The sequence below is a fragment of the Pollicipes pollicipes genome, unplaced genomic scaffold (genome assembly GCF_011947565.3).
Source record: "Pollicipes pollicipes isolate AB1234 unplaced genomic scaffold, Ppol_2.1 Scaffold_3447;HRSCAF=4054_pilon_pilon_pilon, whole genome shotgun sequence".
Taxonomy (NCBI): Eukaryota; Metazoa; Arthropoda; class Thecostraca; order Pollicipedomorpha; family Pollicipedidae; genus Pollicipes; species Pollicipes pollicipes.
In genome coordinates, this window is record NW_023596297.1 from 18813827 (window position 1) to 18832194 (window position 18368).

The following is an 18368-nucleotide window of genomic DNA, read 5'->3' on the forward strand; positions in this document are numbered from 1 at the left end:
TTCCTGCCATCTTGTCACCAGTCCGCACTGCAGACGAAGTGCCCTAACTTGTATCCTACCGGTGCCCGTCAGGCCACCTGCGAAATATCTGGAGTGAGTATTGTCTCATGCATCAATAAATCGGCTGTGTACGACAACGGCGTCTGATATCATCCCCACCAAGTGGACCGACACCACTACTGCCACCTTCATGATTGACATCATCATCATAATTCACCAACTACGCTGATAACTGACATCACCATTACCAATAGCCACAATTTGCACCGATGTTGCACAAGCGGTCATAGACCACACTGACCCCAATATCATCAGTCACAGACTGCACTGACATCAACATCACCGACCAGACTGCACTGACATCAACACAACCGGTCACAAACTGCACTGATGTGACCGCAACAGGTTACAGACTACACTGAGATCAACACAACCGGTCACAGACCACAATGACATCAACACAACCGGTTACTGACTGCACTGACATCAACACCATTGGTCGCAGACTGCAATGACATAAACACCAGCCACACGCAGCACTGGTGCGCCATCAAGCCGTTGACTGTACCAACAGCACTGTGGCTACATCACCACGGATCACCGATACCAATGACGTCATAATCTTGTAATTGAGGAATATTCTTATGTTCATTCATACAACTCAACATACGACATTCACAAGCCGGGCTTAAGCCGGAACTCCATCACCGAGTTGCGAGTTTGGCCATGTCCCGTTATGTCCAACGCTGGTTGAAGCCCGCTGGAATCACTTTGCTTTCAGCTATTTTATTCTGGATGGTTTCATGAGTGACTTTTGGGCTCAGAGCGTCTACTAAGCACAGTTTACAGCCCCGGCCCACTCGTGGCTGACGCATGTAGTCCGCCCCGAACAAACGGGCGGAGTCGCGAGGACGCAAGATGAAGCAAGATGGGGGTAAAAGGGACGCATGAACTATCACAGATTGCGTTTTGTGATACGTAATATAGGAAGTTTCACATCCTTCCTAGCTTTCACGGGAGCAAGACTTGAAATCGAATAACATAAGCACTGCGTGTAACAGAGTATGTGACTAAAGTATCTTAAACTAAGGGATGCATATACAAAAACGCGATGAAAAAGGGTCAGAACACGAGCACCTAACGATATCTGGTTCAGCACACATCCAGTACACACCCACCTCTCTGGAGAATGAAAAACTACATGTGAGTGCCGTCCAACAAACGCTTCATGGCAATGAAACCATGACGCGTGAAAGAGCATATTTACTAGAAACAACATGTGTGGCTTAGAGCCTGTTCCACTTAAAGGTGTACCAATACTTGTAAGTGAGCTTCTTTCATCACATCTGATGCTTGCTTCATTATGTTCACATGTGAATCACTCGTTTTAACTAAAAGTTGCATCAGGCGGGTCGTGGGACGAAGAGAGCCGGCAAACAATGTGTGAGCACACCCAGGCTAAGTGACGCAACACCTGGCTCGGCCCCAGACCACATTCGAGAATTCGAGCGAACAGCCTTTGACGAGGTCCAGCCAAGTCAGAGATGTCAGCATTGCGTGGACTTTCAGCTGTTTTGTTTCGTGAAGTCTGTTCACATACATCATTGCTTCTAACCCCAATGTAAATGTTTTCTGTCCACATTTCTTCACTCCTGTTCAGTCTGCGACAAAAATTCGAGCACAAGCGAATGAATCTGAATCCGCACCTGATTAAAGGCAGCTGTTGAAAACTGAAATTCATCCGAATCCCATTCTGGCAGAGCTAACATGGATTTAGCCATAATTCAGGTATATAAATCCGAAAGTAAATGAACCTTTGCTGTTGACCTAAACAATCATTCAGTAACCTCACACATACATGCATACGCTATGTCTGTGCGTAATACATAATACATGCATTATGGTGTTATGGGGATATTTTGAAGCCGTTCCATGACTTTCCACCCCCCCCCCCCAAAAAAAAATTAACGGTTGGAACTGCCCATACCTTCTAACCGATGTTAAGAACACCGCTCAGTGCAGCCTGTGGTCTCCTGTCAAGAGCTGCGCGAACGAGGCAGACAATAGCAATGTTCTCATAACCCAGACAAACGTTATCTAGGGTCACTTCCATCACCTTCAGCACTCCTCCGGTCGCCTTTCACATCCGGCACTGCCTAGTCGTTAAAGCGTCGAAACATGAGTTACATCATGGAATCGTGTATTTGAGAGCGTTCACAGACGGAGCGTCAGAACGGACGTCGCCTTCAAGCAGGAATCTGCGCGGCTGAGCCAACTGGCGAAGTCTGGCCGATCCAGAACAGTTTCAATATCAGCAGCGACACGCAGCAGGAGCTGTTGGTGCTCCCTCTGACCTCGGCACGCGGTGGGGTCGGTGGTAGCGTTGGTGGGCAGCCGTCGTCATTTTTTGCCCGATTTCTTGATGCCACCGGTCGCTAAAAACAAAGGTTATGTTGCATGTTAGTTGTTGGCAACAAACTTAAGCGCAGCAGCTAGCATCACATTCAAGAACTACTTTCACACAGTGGTGCATTGGCAACGACCTAGTCTCATCATAAAAACAAAGTGTGTTGTAAAACCTCAATACCGACGACGTCATGGAACGTTTGCGTAACGTTAAAATCGCTGCAGAGTCGCTGCCGGCCGATTTGTAATACGTCAACGCGTCGCAAGGTGGCGTTGTCCACTTAGGTGGGTGAATTAAACAAACGAGCATATGTGCATGTCTTGGCTTTTTCACGCTGTTCTCGTCTGTTTCCGCGATGACATCCTCCAAAATTGCACTTACAGTTCCGGTTACATCGCCATTTTTGAACTTATTCGATTCATAGCGTGCTATTCGTCACATCTAGTAGTTGCCCAAAAAAAACGCGGCCTGTGATCGAAGCAGACAACCAGCAGCGAAATTTGATTAGAAGCCAATCAAATGCTATAAGTCTTTGGGACCTTGATTTCGCATCCTCGCAAACACAAATTCATAGACCGGCCATATTTGTCTTGGCCATGCGCGTTTAACAGTGAATGAGATGGGTTGCTCCCACATTTCCAAATGCTGTACATGTCTGGGTGACTTCCCCGTAAGTGGCACATCATAGAGGGCACAATCACTTGTCATCCTACACAACAAGAGAATTAGACGCCTGAAAAAGGATATGGCTGGGGATAGTAGGGAATGGCCATACAGATACTTCTCCACGTTTAAACCAGACCAAATGTGGAACAGCCCCTCTGAAGAGTGTGTTCCACATTTATGTGGAGTTTTTAACTGAAACAGCCACCTTAAAGAACCTTTCAGCGCTGTTCACCATCCTGCCCTCCTTAAGACCTTAGCCCCTCTAGTTTCTGAACTAATCGCCCGCGAAAATGGGGAACGGTACATCGGAGAGTATTTCAAGATCACCTTGGCATTTATAACGTCGTAATAATGTAATTCAAATCATGCCTTTCCATAAGCAATGCGATCAAGACCAAGAAAAAAGATTGTCGAGGCCTTCACACCTGGCGCTCGTGAGCCCGATTTCCAGATCTAACAGCCGTCAATTAGCTCTCAATCAATGTCGTTCAAGGTACGATAACGTAATCAAACCATGTCACATTGAGGATCATATCGACTAAACAATGAGTTGTGCTGTCTGGAGCAGTCTTTTCCACTTTCGAGGGCGACTCCTCTGAGCGCAATTTCCAGATATAAAGACCGTAAATTGACTCAATCAGTGATGTCCAAGGTACGATGACGTAATCAAACCATGACGCTTCGAGAAGCGTGTTTACTTGGAAGAGAATCGTGCTGTTTACAGCAGTCTTTTCCACTTAAATAGTATACAAATAGTTACATGTGAGCTCGTTTCACCATATCTGACGCTTGCCTCAATGTCTTCAAATGTGAAATATGCCTTTTAACACCAGTATGGACAAGGTTGGTCATAATCACTATCTGCCGATACTGGCTTCGCGTGTACACCAGCAAGACTGAGAAGAAAACTAAAAAGCCAAACACCTCCAATGCGTTCACGGGTGAAACGACATCTGTCACCGACTGACAACGGCAGATAACGACCAGGTTTTGGATCAGGTCAGGATTTGATTAAGCCAGTCGGAGGACATTCAGCGCTAGTAACAGATGACGCTGGCAGTCGCGGTTAACATTCCGAACTATACCCGAGGCAACAAACGTTTAATGTCAGAGAACAGAGACAAGATAAATTCTGGACCCGTGATGATGGCAAGAAGCGCTTCTGAACTATCGACAATACTCCGATACTCAAGCTCTTCCCCTTCCTGACCAAAGCCTGACAAAACCTCCACAAACTTTTGTAAAACAACCCGAAGCGCGCAGCTGTGTAGTTGCCCCAAAAGTGCCTCAAAATGTAATAAGTGGAAAAATATCCCGATAGGCGAACAATTCAGAAATGTATGTTGCATGCGTGACGCCTACGCTCGCGCGCAAGCCAGTGTGTTTACATGTATATGCATAGAATCCAGTATAACTTCTAGTACTGTGCGCAACGGAGCTACAACTGCGGTATGATTGGCGACAACGGCACCTCTGCCACCCAGTCGGCTACGGCCTGGCTTGGTCTCGATTTGACAGGGGTGCCAGTGTGCACGTGACTAGCCCCCCCCCCAAACGTTTTTCTTAGAAACGTTTAAACAATAGTCTACAAAACATAAACCCGGTGCTGATTGCAGTACTTCATCAATGCAAAGAATGGTTTATGACCTGGCAGTCGCCATGCTTGTTACGGGCTCTTCTCACTGATCTCTTCACCCTGCAAGATATGAATCAGCCCGGAAGATCCACTGCCCACAAACCCACTGCATGGGAGAATTACACTCGGAATATCTACACTCGGAAGATGTACGCTCGGAACTTCAGAAGATCCACCAGGTGATGGAGAGATAAACCATTTTTTCTTCTTTTGTACAGACTTGTTATGAGCATGGTGTCCGACACTAGGTAAGGACCGTTAACCTTTGTCAAGTTGGGAGGGCTTGCTGCAGGGCAGGCAGTGAAGCTGAATGCAAACCCATATTCCTGCTTTAGCTCATTGCTAAGATCAGAGATGAAAATGTGGCCTAGATACTGAAAAGCATGTATACCTTCCAATTCCAGGCACATGTGTGTACTGCATCCACCTTAAAGTTAGCATAGTAATGCAAACCTTGAGCAATCACACTCCATACATGTTGCAATCACTACTATAAGATGTCTAAGGGTAGCCTACACCCCATTAGCATACCCAGAGGTCCTTTGCCAGCAGCCTTGGCCTGCAGCTCTTTCATTTTCTTTGCTCCTCCTGTTGTTTTTTCTTGAATTCCAGATCAGACTGAAACAATACAACCATGGTATAAAGCACAGCCATGCTTCATGTCACAATGATATTATAAGGATGAATGAATCACCATGTATAAGGATGAATCAGTTATTAATGGTGTAAAAGGAAGCTTAGCTTATGACAGACAAAAGGTGGTCAGAAATTCAAATGTCAGTGGAAAGTCAAAACAGCTATCAGCATTATTGCTTAATTAACATGCACAAAATATACAATTTGGTTATACAGGTCATCAAAAGTTGGCATGTGGACTAAATAATAAATACAATAGCAAAAGCAGCTCAACAACAGGGAAGTAAAAAACTGAGAAGAATTATCACCTCATCCATCTCCTTGCCCTGTTTTTTTAGGAGCCTTCAGGGGCTTCTTCTTGCCACCTAAAACAGAAACACAAAGGATTATTTATAAATGCACATGATTATATCCATAAATAATTGCTTCAGCACATCATAAAATGCCAGCTCAGACTAGGGTTGACATGTCCTGAGGATTATACTAGGTTTATTTATTGCCTGCACCAAGACTGGCCACCCCATGAGACAATTTATTGTGTAAATTGGTTGATGCTCTGGTATATTGTGCTGGCAGTTTGGCACTGCCCCCACCATAACACCAATTTCCTGATGCAAAAGGACATCCAAAATAACAGTATTCTGAAAAGAAATGTGCAGAAAAGGTGAAAAACCAACCAAAATCTTTCTACCCCCATTGTACTATTGTTTCTTGAGGTAAATGACTTGCTAGTATTATATACATAATTCATAGTAGAAGTCAAAAGTCATTTTGTTCTCTTGCAAATTATAAGTGGTGTCTAGACTTTAAAATGTCCAATCTGGTTATGAATCAATAGCTTTACATGCAATTAATGACAAAGTAAACTTTTAGCACATCAAAATCTCCACCCCAAAATCATGACCAATAAATGCACAGTGAGCAGATGCTGCATACCCTTTATTCAGCATGGCCAGGTACCTATATTGAGCCATTCATTGCCACAAGCTCAGTCAGATGGGTAAATATCTGGGCTAGGTCCACTAAGGGACCTCCTACATGCCATAGCAATGCACTTACTATTTGAGCATCCTGGTGCATTGAGCCCTTTGAGATGTATCATACACATTGCTCCTAGAGCATCATCAGGACATGCATAGAGTGTAGTGCCATATATTTTGGTGGGCCTGCGCAATTAAAAATGGTTAAGCCTACCAGCAAAATTCATAGCACAGTTCCTCAACAATGTAGCCCACTCTCTACATCTACCCCTGGCTGCTTGCAAGGGCTTAGCATAGACTGAGCATAGGGTGTTTTGAACAACGTGTCAAATCATTCGTACGTATGAACCTAACCTTTCTCGACTTTTAAAACAAAATCTTACCTTCTCTTCCCGACATTCTTACTTGGCAATGAACTATGAAGTCGAGTCAAAAGATCTTCCCACGCTCCTGCTTTCTTCTTGCCAACTTCGGGCCTTCGGTCACAAAAGTACTCTTTCCGTTTTCAATACGGACGACCACAATCCCACATCAGTGACGGCCGCCCACCCACCAATGGACGTTATTGAGATAGGTGGTTGCCCCGGATAGTGGCATGCGCGAGGCAATGGGTAAAGGCACCAGGCGCGTGGCGCGTACACCTGCGTCAATTCTGCCTAGAGTTATGCTGGGTACCAAATCGGGTACTTCGCTAGGCTGTAGTAGATAAAAAATATCAAGAACAAATTTTAAAAAAATATGAAACGCCTTAAATGAGCCTTAAATAATACATTTTTAAAATATTTTCCACATCAAATAACGTATTTTCAAAAAATGAGCCCAAAATCTCAAATTTTAGAAATCATGCGCAGGGAGAAATCTGCAGTTTCACCTTTACCTTCATTCTCCCCCATAGCTTGCCAATATGGCTGCAAATAGCCAGCATGTGTTCTGCCGCTGTCGATACATTTTGTACGCACATCGCCGTTTTGATGCACCGGCGTGCAGAATTGTGGTTTGACCTGCGACGACGCGTGGATGGTCATCTGACGTGCGAAAATTAAGGTATTTCACACCGCCAACTTGCAGGGATGCATTCGATAGGAGCACGTGCCTTTGGCTTGTTCTGCAGACTTGATGGAACTAAGTGGACATGGCTTATTAACGTAGCGATAAAGGTTTCTAATCAACATGCAAATCAGATGACTTTGGGGGTTTCGACAAAAACTACGTTGTTATTTCAAGTATTACGTGAGAAGAGCACTCTAAGCACAGTGGCACAGTGGCACAGGTACTGGGGGACAAGGTGTGGTAACCTGAAAATTGAGTGTTGGTCTGACCAGTGGATACATCTTGACTGCAAAGAAATAACATTTCAGTGCACCATCCCCCCCCCCCCAACTTAGAGCACTCCCATTCCCCTGCCCAGCATCTGGTTGAATGTCATGCTATGGCAGATCATGTGATAGATCCATGGACCCATGGAGAATACAGACAAACTAGCAGAAAGGCAGACAGATTCAAAATTAGAACATTTTGTGTTGTCTTTTTGGTTGTTGTTTGTTTGAGTGAGAGGATTCATTAGTGATAACCTTCATTGTGTGATTTCATTGAGTGATTGCTATAGTCAGATTGGTGTGGCAATGACCAAGTCTGTAAGCCAGAGCATGGATGACAAAAATATATTGGGTATGGTATCAATTCTGCCTAGTGTCAAAGGTAACCAGTCAACATCCCCATGAAGAACCATGTCCACTGGTATGAGGCAGAACACAAACACAGAACACAAAGGCAGAGCACACCTATTTGAACATGTGTGTGCTTGCTTACTATGCCATTTCTTTGGGTCTGCCTACTGTTCCATGTCATCCTGTCAGCCCAAATACAGCAAACAAAGTAATAAGATCTTTCATGACACATATTTTGTATTGTTACTCAAAAAGTAACTGTAGTATACCAAACCATCCAACATTCTTACAATACATTTTCCATGTACAAACCCTGCTTTTGTATGTTGCAAGGGTAGTTGCTATCTGAATTCAGAAAGTGATTATAAACTTTGTTGTTTGGCAATGTCTGGATGGGCTTTGAAAGCATCCCCTGCACTCTCTGAGACTTAGCCTCAGTGCCCGCACTTGTCCTTTTCCTCGGGGCTGACCCCAGTCCATCCATGTACCAAACACCATGGGGGCATGTGAGCCACAGCATTGCTGACCCAACCAAACAAACAATGCCGGTGGTAGTGAGCCAGACAGAAGCCAGTGTTGCACCTGCCAGCCAGAGGAGCACACTCAGACAGCGGGCGGCCTCGAGCGGCTGGCCATACCGACTGCCATTCACCACGCGTGCGAACGCCGTGGCCGAGGCGATGAGCAGGGCGGCGGTGGGTGGCGTCGCCAGCGCAGGCCGGCCAGCAGCACCACGCCCAGCAGCGTGCCGTGCGCCGCCACGTACAGCTGGAGCGCCGCTCGCGCCGGCAACGGAGTACTTGACGCGGCGCGGGTCGGGCGGACGGCACGGCGGCCGGTCGCCGAGCCGCGGTCCACCCGGCTGCCAGCCGGGACCGCACAGCATGCGGGCGCGCCGCGTCCGCCCAGTCCACCTCGCGCCGCGCCGCCGCCGCCACGCGCGCGAACGCGCCCAGCTGCAACCGTCCAGAGGTCGAAGGAGTCGACGTTGGGCAGAGACCCGTAGGTGGGTGGCTCGGCCTCGGCACAAAAGGTGCCGAACAGCCGGTCCCAAACGATGAGGAAGCCACCGTAGTTGCGGTTCCAGATAGCGCGGGTTGGAGGCGTGGTGGACGCGGTGGTGCGAGGCCGTGTTGAAGACGAGCTCACAGCGGACCCAGCGAGCCTACCAGCTCCGTGTGGATCCAGAACTGGTAGATGAAGTTGAAGGCGCGGTGGGACAGCCACATGGCCGGCGGAACGCCGAGGACCGCCAGCGGCAGGTAGAACACGCCCGTGACGAACGTCTGCAGCACTGGCTGCCGCTGCGCCGCCGACAGGTTGAAGTACTCGGAAGCTGTGGTGCGCCTGGTGCATGGCCCACAAGCAGTTGACCTCGTGCAGGGCACGGTGCTGCCAGTAGAAGCAGAAGTCGACGCCGACGAGCGTCAGCCACCAGACGCCCGACCGAGTCCCAGGGTAGCTCGAGCAGTCGCCAGCGCTGCAAGATGGTCGCGTACGCCCACACTGGCAGGAAGCCGCAGCCGGCCGACAACCACCAGGTGCACCATCCCACTGGCCAGCGACAACCGTGTGGTCAGCGAACGTGGCGCGGCCCCGGCGTCGCGTCTGCAGGAGCACGAACTCGAGCAGCGCCAGCAGCAGGAAGGCTGGCACCGCCTGGCGCGTGTAGTCAGGCACCTGATGCACGTGCTGTCGACACGTGGCCCGTCACGTTGCGGATGTACAGCAGGTCCAGCGCTGCCGAGCGCATCTGGTCCCCGAGCGACGCCGCGGCCTCCATCTCTAAGCAGGTGTAGACGAGAGCTCAGGGTCCGGTTTGAGCGCCGGCCGACAGCCCACACTCGCAGGAGGTAGAGCGGCGAGTGCTCAGCCCTGCTGCCAACTGTGCTTTGCCGGCAGAGACGAACACTCGCTCACGCATGACCTTCCGGAGACCTTGGCCTGGTTTGCACACCAACCGTACGCCGTGTTTTCCACTTCCGAAGTTCTACTGCCAACAACAGTTGCCACGTTTGCGAGCGTGGCACGTAGTCTTTTTCCGTGGCACTGAAAGAACATTTGTGTATGCGCTGTACATATCCGTACGCGTACCGTCTTGAGACTTTCACTGTCTCTGGCAGCACAAAGGTGTGGCGCTCTTCTCGAGCGCACTTGCGCAAATGGAATCTCCAACCATCCATCCCGCCCTTTCTCATAGAAGAGTACGCCCAACCTTATAAACACCGGAATGATGAAGCGGGCGTATTTTTCCCTGAGTACGCTGAGTTATGAGAGGGGCCACCGGTGAGCGGACGGTACAGTTTTTGTCTGATTGTTTTGTTCTACCGAGCATGTGCCAGGGCAAGGACGTCAGCTGTTGCGATTCAGTGCGCATGCCAGCCATGATGCGGGGTATGCGCGTGTGCCACATCGTGCATAATATTTTAGATGCCACCCTAGCTGGGCATTTTAGCTTACACGTTCTGGAGCAGGGCGCACACCACATTCGCATTCATTCACATTCTGTCGCGTTGGTAACCTAACATTTTGTGATATCCCATTAAAACGATTTCGATGAATCAGTATGTACCTCACTATTTCCGTTGCAGTGAGGTTTACGGGAAGAGTTGCGGAGCAACATGTTGAAGCACAATACATTCCTGAAGAAGAACAGACGTGGCAATGTTCTCAAGGTAAGTACCGTCGTCGTCGTCTTTCCATGCCCAGTTCCGAACCCTTCTTGGCATATACTAATATGAAGGCCCGTTCGATCTGTCGTCAGCACAGTTGTCAAATGCGTTCCGTCATGCGTGCTGACGTCATGCGTTCGATGTTTGGGCTGACAGGAAAGTTTTGGACTTACCTTCCTTTTCCCTTTACCTTTTAAACTACTTCAGACAACTTTCGTTTTGCCCTTTACCTTTTAACTACTTCAAACCACACACTTTGGCTTACCGCCGACCATAACGTACTGCATACAAAATGGTGTTTGGAAGTGTGGATCGTGCTCCAGTATTACCACCATCTTTCTGATATGTAGTGGAGTGTTTCCCATTCCAACCTCATTTAAATTTCCTCCTTTGTCATTTTAAGTGTTCACTAAATGCTTCTTGTGTCAAAGGTCCATTGAATCCTCCACAGTCACTTGTGCTGGCATGAAGCCATCCTTTCATTAAACTCTCATTTTACTGACAAAGCCCATGTTAGAGACGCAAGGCGTTGCGTTCCCGTTCTCCATCTTTTTCCGATTACTATAACGCTGTTGATCTACTGGGGGAACGCAACTAACACACCAAACACCAAGTATTTTCTCCACCTTTTCGTGGTTGCTCCTGGTGGCTCAATTCTCTCTCTTATGCGATCCTACATCGCATTTCCCCCAGAATAGGAGACAAGCCCCCAACCCACTCCACCCAATGTACTCGCGTACGGAAGAGCTGTCAGTTGGAACTCCCTCCTCTTTGTCAGATGATTTTTGATCTGGTTGCGCTTTCTCGTCTGCTGACGGGCTAACAAAATCTTGGCGACATCGTCAGCCGGTGCGTGACATCACAGACCACGTGACTTTGTGGTCACGGTACGTAACTGAGGGAGAATAGCACGTTCTCGCTGTAATGACGCCCCGTCCTTAGCTCATGTCCTCGTGCAATGTCCGCACGTTACCACCACGGAGCGCTACCCCCACTTTGGTCGTCATATGCAACATAGATTGTCCTTGCGCTCACTCATAGGCGAGAATCGCACTATCAACGTGAGAGCAGTTCTTGCATATTTTTTTTTTCAACGACATTGACTTCACGATCATTCATTCACCTTTACGGCATCTACTGACCCCGCACGACCCTTGCCAAAAGCACCCTAGCGTACTTGCGTGGCACTCTGCGTGCTGCGTTCATATCGCAACTTGTGTTTTTTGGACACGCTTCGGAAACCTAGAACAGCTACCGTTATCGTATACGCGACATAGTTCCGCACATCCAGAGTTAGGGCACAAAATGACTGCGGCTGTCGACGCGCCCTTAAGCCCAAATAGCAACAATGGCATCGCAGCAATTTGATGATGGCGTCTGTGAAGTGCCTTTGTGTCAGTGATGTCTGGTGGCATTTTGTCGTATTTTTTCGGGGATGCGTCTCTGCAATGCGTGGCATTTCGTTTTCTTTTTGCTTAAAGCGCATTCACGTGTGTTAGTGATGCGCTTAGTCATATAAGAAAACACAACACACAGCGATCACGCACACACACACACAGATCAAAGCGATTTCAGTCTACAGTCCGCGATTAAAAGACAATCAGAGCGCACGGCGAGGGAGGGCGCGGACGGCGCCGCGGACTGCCTGTCCACGCGGCGGCGAAGCGGTGCGGAAACTACCGCTGGGTGGCGGTTGGTCGGGCGCGCGGTGGATGTAGCGAGAGCCGACGCTGCCCGAAATAGTACGAGTTCGACGATGGGAAGACTCAGCGGGCGTCACTTATAGTCATGCGGTGGACTGGGGGATTCGGGATGTGCAGTGCCCTGCACGCGTTCGCAGGCAGTGACTGATAATTGTTTCCATGCATTTCAAGTTAATTCAAGTACAAGTTCAAGCACATTCAGTCATTTTCGGTAACGGTGTTGTTTTGGTCATACAGTTTGCTGGCTTGCTAGAGTTGCAATTATTTGTTGCTGATTTTTTTTCGGTCGAGCGGATGCATGGTGCTTTTCTCTACGTTTTTTTTTTTTTTGTACGCCGATGCAGATTCTGCAAATGGCTGGATGTTTTTTTGGCTTGGTGTTTCGGCTGCCTCTTGTTTGCACCTTGCGCTTTTTGGTTTCTTTCTTCGACTTTGTGGCAAACCGTTTTCCCAAATATGCTTAAGTCGAGAACCTCTGGTTCAGTTGCTCCCATGGGAGGGACTGCGCACAGCCTCTGTAAATGGCACATGTTACGCTTGTTTTGTATCGTAAGAACCATTTAGTACATGCGTTCAGCCATGTCCCGTGTGAGTTGCCTTACGATAGGCAGAGGTCACCAAGTTTCCCAGTTATCATTGACAACAACACTCAGGAAAAGCAGATTGTCTTCAACGCTCAGCTCATAGGTAGACTTTATTAGGGGCCGCCTTGCCTAAGCGTATGACTGACTTGCTTATATATGGGCCTGGCGTGCTTAATTAGGGGCTGGCTTGCTTATGTCTTGGGCTGATTTGCTAGGCACGGGCTCGCTTTCTTATCACGGGGCTGGCTGCTTAAGTTCGGTGCTGGCCTGCGTATGTATGGGGCTAATTTTCTGAAACACGTGACTACTTGCTCAGTACGGGGCAGGCCTGGTAGAGTACGGGGCTGGCTTGCTTATTTACGGGGCTAACTTGCTTGAGTACGGGGCTTGCTAAAGTGCGGAGCTGGATTGGCTAAGTAGGGGCTGGCTTGCTTAAGAGCGGCGGGCCTTCCTAGGTACAGGGCTGGCCAGCTTAAGTACAGACTGGCTGGCTTAAGTACGGGGTTTGGCTCGTTTGGGTTAGCTTTCTTAAGCATGGGCTAGCCAACTTAAGTACGGATGGCCTGCTTAACCGCAGAAATGGTTTGCCTAAGCCCTTGCTTAAGTACGTACAAAGCCCTCGATCAGACGGCGCAGATGTGGAATATTTATAACATCAACAAAAATGGCATCCAGACATCTGCAGTCCTCATTCATAACAATTCCTTTTCTCCAAAGGTTTCTTTTCGATTTCACACCTGCAAAAATTGTTGATCAGTGGTCGAGGAAGCTCCGGAAAGAAGCTTCACTGGCGAAAAGCTCTGGGAGGAAGGTGCACTCAGGAAGCTCAGGCATGACGTCTACAGGCACAATGGAAAGCAAACTTCCACGCCTGTGAACACCAGTTTGCCTGTTGGTTATGTACTGCCTCTCAGCATGTCAATGAAATGATCGATTGACTGAAGACCATGACTGGTTGCGAGGGGTTGATTGAAGCAAGTCTTCCGCGTTTTATGCTTGCTCCGAACCGGCTGCGGCTCCGACCTCGGCCGGGAGCACGCGCCGAATGTGGTCGAGCAGTCGTTTTTCTGTATTTTAATGGTTCAGAAGCGGTGCATGTTCCAGCACTGTGACAGGGTCGAGCAGAGGCAGACGGTGGCCGGGCACAGCACCTGACCTATGCCAATACGCGTCCCCTCCTCAGATTGTGCGCGAGCACTACCTGCGGGACGACCTGGGTGGTGCGGCGTGCAGGGCTGCGAGGACTGCCGGCAAGCCGCGCACGAGGCGCCGCTGGAGCGGGGCGGCGCCCTCGGTCAGCTCGGCCGTGCCAGAGCCGCACCTGCTGCTGCCAACACGAACGTCATCCTGCACCAGGTGCTGCTGCCGAGGCGCCCGGCACCGCCGCGCCCGCCGGTACCCCGGGTGTGTGTCGTCCCCCGCGGTGGTCGCCGGCTGGAGCTGACCCGGTGTTACGGTGGTGTGATCAGGCTGGCTCAACAACGTCAAACGTCTGAAAGTTACCACATGTGGAAGTGCGTTGTTGTTTTTTAATTGCTGCCGTCCATGGAATAGCCGTCTTATTGTTCCTATCCGGACGTCCTGCTTAGTATTATCGGGTGCCAGCTGACCATGAAGCTGCAATGGGTACTGTGATGTTCGAACATGTTCAGGCTAAATGAATGTAGCCTTTCACAATCGTAGAAAATTGCGGCTCAGATGCATAATTCCAGCTCATATGCAGTGCTAAACGTATGTCAGCTGAGCGACGCTGTCTTTTGGGCACCCCTTTGTTGGTGTCCCATATTTGTGCCAATGTCTGAACTGACTGATGATTGGTCCGTCTTCAGCTGGAGATTCTGTCCAGCGACGCCATCAAGAATGTCATCCTGCTGAAGACAGTGCTGGATGAGGCGCGGAAGCGGAGTCCCCCGCTCTACAAGAAGCTGACTGATCTCATGTCCTCCACCAACAAACACTGCTACGTGTTTATTAATGAACACCACAAGTATGTTATCAATAGATCACTAAGTACTTCTCCATTTGGGTAATAACGCTGACATCTGGGTAAGCAGGGAGCCATTTTATAAGCGCATGAGATACGGCTGTAGCTTTCATGCAGATTGGATCTACGAACTTGTTCTTTGAGTCAGACGACGTGAGTGCCAGGTTGCGAAAGCCCAGCTTTGCAATTGGAGCTCTCAGTGGTTGATGGTGTGTAATGATGCCCTAATAATGAATAATGTAATGATGGGGTGAACGATGTGCGTAATGATGTGTGCAACTGCTAGGGAACGAAAAGCTACCCCGAATCTATGATAGCATCTCCACAAATCAGCCAACACCTTGGGAGACAATTGTCGTGCAGCACGCTGGGAAAGACATTCGGTGTTGCGCATCTGATCAGCAGAGCTGATCGAAATAGGGTTGCTCACCGCCTTGAAGTCATGCCCATGCAGACAGAACCGGCACCTTCCCTCCTTTCCAGGGGTTCATGTCCCACCATGTCCCTTAACTTACCTCATCACTTGATCTCATATCAGAGGTCACATCAGCATCATTTGGTCATTGGGGCTTTACGACGCACTTAGCTGCTGAGGCTATATGGCGTTACCTGCCCCTCATCCTGGTAGGAGGGACTGGCACAGCGGGTGATCAAACCCCGCACCTCTGGTTTCCCAGAAGCGGTTAACGCAGGCGCGATAGCCACTACACTACCGACACCCACATCACCGTATCCCTCGTCGCTTTATCTTACTGTCATCTCTCTCTTCACCATATCTCCCCCGTGAAGTCACTTTTGTTCACCTCGCTTAGCTCCGCCTGAGGTGATGGCTCCTGACATTGGCTCACTTCAGTCCACCACTTCTCCTGCCCTCACACCACCCCACCCCTCCCCTGACCTCTGGTGAGCGTCGCGCGCTCGACAGGGACACGTACGTGGAGCGCGTGCCCGGCGAGACGTCCAACGACTACAGCGACCGCCTGATCCGGCGGGCGGCGCTCTGGTACAACGAGCACGCGACCGGCGTCAAGACCCTGCTGCTCACCGACGACCGGGAGAACCTGCGACGCGCCAGGAAGGAGGACTTGCCCTCCATGAGAGGTGACCGGCGGGGCGGCGTGGGCGGAGAGCGCTCCGTGCAGCAGCGCCGCGGTGGGCGCGCTCTGGCGGCTGGTACCGTTGGGCTGGCGTTCAGGGGCGGGGTGGGGCTGCGATGGTGACAGTTGGGTGGTTTCCATTTGTTTCAATAAGTGGTGTCAATTCCTTTCTTTATATTAAGGTGTCATGATTGTACACTTCGTGTTCATAATGTCAAATGTTTAAAGCTACTTGTTACATGCCTGCACCTACTTGTCTGTGCTGTCACTAATGGCCCCTACACCCAGGGGCTGGGCATCTCTCAGTTAGGACGGAGATCTCCGCTCTGAGCGAGTAGCAGAGGGGCGGAGGAGAAGGGCCTTCAATAGACCTTACACTGTGGCCATCCAGGGTGTCCCCCCCCCCCCTTTCACGGTTCATAGAGCCGTGGCCTGTGAAGTGCCGTGGTCGAGGGATGCGTGACGGCCTTCAGCCTGATGTGCCGTGACACCCTTGACAGTGCGCAGACGCCGGCGCCGCCGTCAGTGTCCGCTTACGTGTGGTCCATGCCTGACCAGCCTGATGTGCCGTGACGCCTGTGACGGTGCGCTGACGCCGCCGCCAGTCTCCGCGTACGTGTGGTCCATGCCGGACCACCCGGAGCTGGCCGATCAGCTGGCTTCGCTGGAGCTCGGCGTGCCCGGCGACGGCGCCGTCTGCTACCCGGAACACCTCGGCCTGGCGCTGCTGCAGGCTGGCATCAAGAGCGGCACCTACCGGCAGGGCAAGTTCTTCGCGCGCGACGACAACTACCTGGAGGGCACCGTCATGGTGGAGGGCCTCGAGCAGCCGGTGAGTGCGCTGGAGAGGTGGGGTCGGATAGACGGGGGGTTTCGAGAACGACTGCCCACAGTTCGACGGTCACGTGGTGATGGAACCGCTTGGTGTCGGCTGGCAGTGTGAGCCATAGCTTAGAGAAATATCGACAGCTTTGATCTGACGTTGCCGTGTGGTGATCGTGACGATGTACTGGGCACTCTTCCGTGCTGCGTGTGGAGCGCATTGTCGGCCCCACCACACGGCAGTACCGAGAGCCGACGTCATTGCCGTTGAGATGGTTCATCGCGCGTCATGTGACGCTCTCCCGGCTGGTCGGAACAGCGTGCTCGCGGCTTGGCGGTGCCCCGCTCCCCCTCCCCCTCTCCAGAGGCGCGGCGCCAACCTGAGCCTGCGCCGACGCCGCCAGGTACTGATCCAGGGCCGCTACAACCTGAACCGAGCCGTGCAGGACGACATCGTGGCCGTGGAGCTGTTCCCGCGCGAGCGCTGGTCAGTGCCATCCAACCTGGCCATCGAGGACGTCGGCTTCGACAATGGTGGGTGTGGCTTCCAGCTGTCCTGATCCGGGCCACCCGCATGTGGCAGCGTGTAGACTGACCTTGCCTATGTCTAGTCTGGCCCTGCCTGTGTTGAGTCTGGCGGGCCTGTGTCGAGCTTGGCCCTGCTTGTGTCGCGTCTGACCCTGCCTGTGTCGAGTCTGACCGTACCTGCGTCAAGTCTGGCCCTGCCTGTGTTGAGTCTGGCCTATCTGTGTCGAGTCTGGCCCTGCCTGTGTCGAGTCTGGCCCTACTGTGCGAGTCTGGCCCTGCCTGTGTTGAGTCTGGCTACCTGTGCGAGTCTGGCCCTACTGTGCTCGAGTCTGGCCCTACCTGTGCCGAGTCTGGCCCTACCTGTGCTGAGTCTGGCCCTGCCTGTGTCGAGTCTGGCCCTACCTGTGCCGAGTCTGGCCCTACCTGTGCCGAGTCTGGCCCTACCTGTGCCGAGTCTGGCCCTACCTGTGCGAGTCTGGCCCTACCTGTCCGAGTCTGGCCCTACCTGGTCGAGTCTGGCCAGGACGACCCGTCCCTGACCGCGACACCTGTCCGGTCGGGCCGTGTCTCCATGTCTGGTCGTGTTTACACATGTTTTGTAGTGCGCCCCTGCGTGACGTGGCGTGGCGCGTCGCTGCCGTGTTGCGTGTCAGCTGGTCTCACCCAGAGTCTAGTCATCTTGGCCCATAACCGACGGCATCTGATCGGGTGCACGCATTTGCGCCTCACCTTGCTCTTGCTTGACCACTCCGGCGACGCGCTGTGGTATGCGGCATAGGAACCGGGCTTATGCTGCCCGCTATGATATATCAATGTCGTGCCCAGGATAGATAGCAGCTTGTAAGCTGAACTATGGATCTAAGCCGCATTGCGCATGCCTCGACCCTGACACCCGTGTGGCGTGAGCTGACCGCATGGGCCGCTGTGTCAGATTTCTCGTGCGAGCTGGGCTTCCCTCCGGAGTGTTGCCTGGGCCAGGCGGCGGC

At 51.0% G+C, this 18368-nt stretch overlaps 1 long non-coding RNA gene and 2 pseudogenes across 1 annotated transcript; 1 reads left to right on the forward strand and 2 right to left on the reverse strand.

Moving 5' to 3' along the window:
• Positions 1 to 2183: 2183 nt before the first annotated feature.
• Positions 2184 to 6943, reverse strand: LOC119091922 (uncharacterized). The gene is made up of 4 exons (XR_005093472.1): positions 6709 to 6943; positions 5654 to 5710; positions 5241 to 5327; positions 2184 to 2435 (listed from the first exon to the last, which is right to left on the reverse strand). It is a non-coding gene; the product is annotated as an uncharacterized LOC119091922 (long non-coding RNA).
• Positions 6944 to 8426: 1483 nt separating this feature from the next.
• On the reverse strand, positions 8427 to 9775 carry LOC119092235 (alkylglycerol monooxygenase-like; annotated as a pseudogene).
• An 812-nt stretch (positions 9776 to 10587) lies between these two features.
• The window catches only part of LOC119092236 (exosome complex exonuclease RRP44-like), a 20464-nt pseudogene continuing 12683 nt past the window's right edge, over positions 10588 to 18368 (forward strand).